The sequence below is a fragment of the Triplophysa dalaica genome, chromosome 24 (genome assembly GCF_015846415.1).
Source record: "Triplophysa dalaica isolate WHDGS20190420 chromosome 24, ASM1584641v1, whole genome shotgun sequence".
Taxonomy (NCBI): Eukaryota; Metazoa; Chordata; class Actinopteri; order Cypriniformes; family Nemacheilidae; genus Triplophysa; species Triplophysa dalaica.
Window position 1 is genome coordinate 9,735,647 of NC_079565.1, and position 7,316 is coordinate 9,742,962.

Below are 7,316 nucleotides of genomic sequence, written 5' to 3' on the forward strand. Positions count from 1 at the left end.
TGTTTTTAGCATCATTTTTTATAGCAATGCGTTAGACTTCTGCTTTTCTTGCACTATATAGTATTAAAAATCTACCGTGTGCAAACAAGGGTTAAACAGTTCGCTGTTGGAAAAGTGCAACATGCCAAAGAAAGATGCAAACTCTGAGAAGTATTGCCAAAAAACACCCTGTTTTTAAATATGCGCTAGCTAACACAGAGAGTAAAATCGATGCAAGATATCAAACCATCAAAATGCGGTTGGCACGTGTATGCCGCGTCATCCACCATGTGTGTAAACTGATATATTTCAGCTTAAAGAAATACGTCTGTCTGAATATCTGAAAGGATACAATATCAAATAAGAACCGGTTCAATAGGAAAGAATGTGTGGCCCACATTTTGTCCTAGTCAGTTAATGAAGCAACACTTTGAAAATTCACAACCACCCACCAACTAACCAGAAAATCTCTGGTCACGTTTTCATTTCCAAGCCTACGGAAAATCAAGAAAACACATCAAATATGCCAGAAGAAATCTGAAGTCTGCTCACCTCTTTTGGTTCTGTCTGTCCATCATGAACACATGCAGACACATATTCTTACCAACTCGGTATCAGACACATATATACTATTTCACACTCCTCTTGCTACAGTAAATATATACAGTAGTGTAAATAAGGGTATACTGTGACTAATCATGTCTTTAAATATGTTTTGAATACAGGCATAATGCTATTCTTGGCTATGCAGTGTACTGTAGTCTTTTTCACGGGTGCAAAACAAGTCTTGAATTATTTCTGGTAATACGTTGCAGTATGTATAATTCATTCTGCAGGGTAGTTTTACTAATTGTGTCGCAGGACAATTGACAAATTTTATGAAAAACACAAATTCTTGGCAAGCGATACACTGAAGAAGCAAAATATAACTGTTTTATTTATTTTGGATCTATTACAACATAATGTTTTGACAACATAATTCTCATAGTTATATTGATATTGGCATTCTGTGATTATGATAAGTTTTCTATCATTCTACCTTGTGGAAAATATTGGTCAACACTTACCTTGTATCGTGTATGTATAATGCATTATGAAAGTAGTTTTAAAGCATTGTAATGCACCTTTTAATGCATTGTAATGTCTTATGAATAATTGTTATTACAGTTAATGCATTATAACACTATTCATTGTTACACTACACATTTTAAATTGGTTATAATTCTTTACAACTGCATACAATGCATTACAACACACATTATGAGGAATTATAATGCATTTTACCCTTTAATAACTCTTTATAATTCATTATACATACATGCTTCAAGGAAGTGTCACGTAAGGGTTGTGCAACACGTATTCAACATGAAATTATCACAGCTCATTTTGCCTCTATGATGCGATAGAAAGAATCGGGGTGGGACTTTATCCATCAGTATCTGATTGGCTCATTATAAATTGGAATAGACGAGGGTTTGTGATGTCATCTGAAAAAGTCAGAGCAGGTGGGGCAAGTCTTAACGTTTTAATGGCTATTATAAATGTTTCAAGATTACAAAACAAACTCTTTGCAATAACATACGCGTATGAATCATTCACAAAGATTACTTCGTGAAATTGTTTTATGGCATCTAAAGATGACTGTGCTGTACTGCTCCACCTGTTTACCTTAAAAGAGCTGCATTCAAAAGTTAGACAGAAAGAAATAAAGACATTAACACACACGCAGCATTTAATTCTCTCAGCACAGTGAATGATCATACTGCAGTAAAAATCTGAGTATATAAGAACTCTCTGTTCCTCTGCTCTGGGTTTGTGTGTGTGTCAAGGACTGGTGGTGGGCGGCGGGGTAAAGATAACAAGTGAGAGACAAGACATTTCATTCTTGTAATTTCTCTCTCTTTTGCCATCTATCTGCTTTCAGTTTCCACCAGCTGGCACGCTTAAACGCTCGCCTGTGGTCGATGAGGTCAGCGATAATTTGACCAGCATTTCATTCAGCTTTTTCAGTGCTGCGACTTTGCAGTGTTCCTGTCAATTCTTATGAATTTAAACATGTAGAATTAAGGTCTATAGGCTACAAAGATAAAAGTGTGAGAAAAGAGAGAGAGATATATAAGTGGGCTGTGCTGGGTTCTTTATGATCAGGAGCTCAGACTGTGAGTGGGTGTCTCTCTGTGGGTGCTGTTGTGGTGTGATAATCCTCTCCCACCGTCTCCAGCATGGCATCGGGGCAGCACCGGCTGGTAGCTAATGCTAGATGCCGTGCCTGTCCACGAAGTGGTTGTACCAGTGGGTTGGAGAAAGAGCATGGCCAACGTTAGACTGGGCTTCCAGACCTTAAAGGGCCAGCACTCACAAAAGTATAAATAATTATTGATTATTAATTCCACTCGATTCAAATCATGTTGCAATGTTGCATTGTTGCAAAGCAGTATAACATACAAACAGACAGTAGAAAGAAGTAGAGAGAGATGTAATTTTGAAAAGATATATGTGAATAATAAAATACCTGATTATTGCAGTTTTCCATTGATGAAACTTTCATACGTTTGTTGAAAGTTTGTAATCGGATTGCACTATACTAGACAGCACTGTGCGTCAAATTTTTCATGGGATTTATAAATGGGATCTGTAAAACTGATTTTCGGTAAGATAATGACCACTTTCTAAGTTTAAAGATGACATAATTGATTACAAAACAAAACTGAATGGTGGTCATTCATTTTTTCACAATGAAAGTGAAAGTGAACGGGGACTGGAGCTGTAAAGCTCCAAATTGACAAAAAGGTACCTTAAAAAGATCAAAATTTAGTTCACACAACCTGCTTTATACTCTAAATCTTCTGATGCCATAAAATAACTATACACGTAAAACAAACAATAATATCATCGCTGTCCTTCTGAAACCTTGGATGTCCAAATTCACAATTTTCAGGATTTTTTTTTTTTAAATGATTGAATACTGTGCTGTCGAAGTATACAAGCACTTTTTAACAGTTTTAAGTTTTTGGATATTAGAAAAACCCAGTGACAAACATAAAGAGTGACTAATAATAATGATTTATGGCAAGAATCACAAAATAAGGAGAAACAAGGTTTTAGAAGGACAGCAGCGAGATGGAATGAAAAGTTGCTAAAGAACTCACAAATCACATATTTATTTATAATATTTAGAAAGTACAATATATATAGAATATAAATTTTATTAATAATATAAATATTAATATATATATATATATATATATATATATATATATATAATATTTATTTATTTATATTTATTTTAAAATTGTATGTAAGTAAGGTTCATTTATACATTTTAAATTGTACATGTACTTATCTCCATATTTTGTCTTTAAATTAGTATTTTTGTTTTTACAAGAGACACAAAACCATTGTGTAAGATCTAAAGTTGAAACTGTTGGTGAAGCAACACTGATCCATTTTGTATGCTGCAACAGTCTGGCCTCCTAATATAAATGCTCAATGGTCTTGGCAGAAAAACACGCATGCATATTTAGTAGCAGCTTCATTTCCTCTTTTTGTTCTCATTATATGGGAGCCAAGACTGTTACCAACATGAAAGTAAAAATGATCATTAGCGTTTTTGATAAAAGCTTTCGTTGTACCCGTGACACAGCCACCTGGTTGTGTCTTCATTTTAGGGCCTCGCTGTTCCAGCCAAGAGAGCAAAGCAGTTATGAACCATAAATTATGTGGCACTAGAAAAGAAAAGACTGTTCTTGTCTTGTCTTTCAGAAAACAAGACACTCCCACCCGTGAGTATTTTAGTGTGCTCGCTTTCCCAGCTCATCCACGTCGCCTCCGCAGGGTGAGCTGGTTCACCTGTTGAAAGACCTCTCTCTCTCTTTCTCTCTCTCTCACACAGTGTCTGCTCATTTTACATGGGCGGGGGGTGAAGCAACTGCAGGGTAGAGCTATAAAGTCTTTTCTCCTTCTGTACCTTCATTTAAAGAATATAAAAAGTATATTTTATCAATACATGCCACACAAAAGACCTTTAGGTCGCAGTTCATATTATCTACTGTTATACAACATTAACACCCCAAACTAAAGTTCATACTTTAACTACAGGTGTTTGTGCCAATGTGTGGAAGGTAAAATCCAGTATATCCAGTGTTTGTGGGTTTACGAAGTTTATTACATTTTACATATTTTGATGATCCCCACAAACAACTCCTAGTAAAAATATTTGCTAAAGTGACTTTATTATCTGTGTTCAGAGGATATTTTGAAATGAGATTTTTTGCAGCACAAATGCCAGCAGCTATTGATCTAGAGTCCTCACTATAGTTTGGTTTGTTTTCAGGCTGGTGAAACTTCCAACAGTTATGTGTGTTGTGCATTGAGAAGTCGTAAATTCTATATTTGTATGACTTGGAAGGATTTTCCTTCTATGTGTTTAAACTGAACATCTTGAACCAGATGGAATAATGCTACTGTGAAAGACCCACACAGTAGTGTACTATTACCGCCTTGTGCTTACATACTGTCATGGCTGGTGGATAACGAAATACATATAACTTAGTTACGTATTTAAAATACAAAATTTGAGTAACTGTATTTTATTACAGTTATTTTTAAATGGGTGGCAATAAAATTACAGTTACATCCGAAAAGTATTTTAGATTACCAAAGTGACAATATGAATTTTGCATTAATTTAAACTGTAATAAGCAATCTGTGATTCTCAGAAAGATTCTCTGAATCTGCAAAAGTATTCTAAACTACAGTTATACACATAAATTTGCCGAATATGCAAAATGATTTGAACAAAATAAGAGGATTTAATAGGAATTTCATGTTAATTTTATTTAGTACTGTCCCGAAAAAGCTATTTCACACAATAGAAGTTTACACATACTGTACTGGACAAACTGACTAAATTTATAGATATATACCCTTGAATCGTTATTGTCAGTCTGTCATCACCTGAATGATAAACGACTATATTCATGTTTTGTGGTGGTTATTTGTGAGTTTCTTGTTTGAGAGAGCGACCTTTCTGACTTTAATCTCACAATTGTGAGTTTATAAAACCGGGACGGGAGCCGTGATTAAATGTCCACCCGGTTCCCGCCTCCTTCCTTTTATTGAACCATGTTACACGTAGCTTATTAGTATTTCAGAGTACTCATAAGTATTTAGATGAAGTTACCAAACTTGTGTAATCTAACGAAATACGTCACATATTATTTTTTAAGCATGTATTTTGTAATCGGTAGTTTTTTAAGTATCCTTCAGCCCTTGGTACTGTATAGTACAAAATCGCACTGGAAGTCATGTCACAAGATCTCTAACAATCAGTCCTATATACACATGACAGCATCATGTCCCAGTTGAGCACACTGTACATTGTTCCATCTTTATCTCCATTAACACTAGATCACAACCATCTCTGCACAGACACGTATTCTGTGCACTAGATGAATTTGCATTTTTCTTATTTTTGAGCAGTTCAGTACAGTGTGTAATGTTTTGAAGAGAGTTACACATAAATGCAAACTAGGTCAAAGGGAGAGCCATAAAGGGGCCGTTGTGATGATTGATGGCAATGTGTTTTTGTGCACGCTGCTTAGAGCAGAGATGACTGTTAACGTGAGTCTCTGAAAAGAAAAACATATTTCCCCTTTGTCTAGCATCCAGAGGTCAAATGCATGTCAGTTTTGTTTTCTCATTCAAATAAGATTCTAATGGTACAATGATACAGTACAAATACAATGACACAATTAGAAAGTCATATTACAACTTTGGAAAAGCTTAAGAAAACATTTCAGTACCTGGATGAATTATACATCCTGCATTATAGCAAATTTATATCGACAGTATCTGCTATCAGTCAGTTGTACGAATATTTGTGTAGGTGTGTCTGAGATCCTTTTTGAAAATGTGTGGGTGTATTATTTCTTAACAAAAACCATGCATCATGCATACGACATTTGATGACAACAATATTGCATTTTAAACTATTGAGCAAATGTACATAAGAAGCAAGTAAAAAATGAAACAAGAAAAATATCTGCCACCATGACAAGAAAATAAGCTTGAATTATGTTGAAGATTAAATTAAGTTTATATTTTACCCCATTGGCAAAATCAATGTAGTTTTTAGAATACAAAAATCGTATAAATACTGTAATTTTCCAGCAGCTATAGCGCCATGTAAATACCGTAAAATACCAGTTTTGTCATGTAGGCCTAATATTACACGTTTTTATACTTTGTTTTAAATATACAGTCTCTGAAATTTGACTTTTTTGATGGAAAAATCTGTAAAAAATAACAATAAATGTACATTTCTTTACAGTAATGACTAAATATCTTGTAAGTAATTTTACTTTTAACTTAATGCATCATGTTATAGGACTGTTTAGATGTGTAGATTGTACTTAAAAACAAGACAAAAATTCAAAAGTAATATATTTTTGCAGTGCAGCAAAAAGTCAACACGCCTCTTTTTTTCTTATAATGAAAGCGAAGCCGGTAGTATAAACTACTTAGACTAATCTTACAAGTTAGTCATTTAACTTTTTTCTTCAAGACTGGTCATAACTTCTTAAAGTCAGTTACATCAAAAGGTAGATTGGTCTAATTGAAATCTGAAAAGTAAGACTTAAGGTCCAAAATAATTGAAAGCCAATGAAACTGTTAACTTGGCGGTTTATGCAACTGGCTCCTGAAGCTGTCAAACTCTTAAATAACAAAAACTACCATAATATAGCCTATCTTAGCCTTCTTAAGCCACGCTAACATCATTTATAGAACAAACCAACATTTAATTTATTCATTGACTATTTAATTTCCACAATTTCCATCATTCATTTTTTCATAATTCAAACATACATTTATCACCAATGATGATATGAGTCACTGGTTCTTGTGTTGTGTAATTTGAATAGCATAAATGAGATTTGAGAGAGCGTGATTCATATGGACTACTGTTGTGTCCTTTTGTAGCTTATGGAAGACATAAATCGAAAATCTTTGGCCAAACTCATACTGAAAACATCAATGTATAACCAGAACGCTTTTTTAAGTGTCTTAAATTCCAGGCCTCTAAAATATTTCTTAGTACAGTATGCTAAGAATGTCTGTCTCAAGCTGTAGTGCAGCACGACAAGGTGCTCATTGTAAGTTTTGGGCCCTTGACAGATGTAAGACAGGTGACCTCCGGGGCAGCTGTTCGGTGCTGCGTTTCATACAAAAGCATCTTTAAGACGTGTTTCACAACCAACACCAAGTACTGAATCAGCGCAGGACGTGCAATTTTAAACAGGATTCTATTCGAGTTTCACAGGATCAATCATACTAGA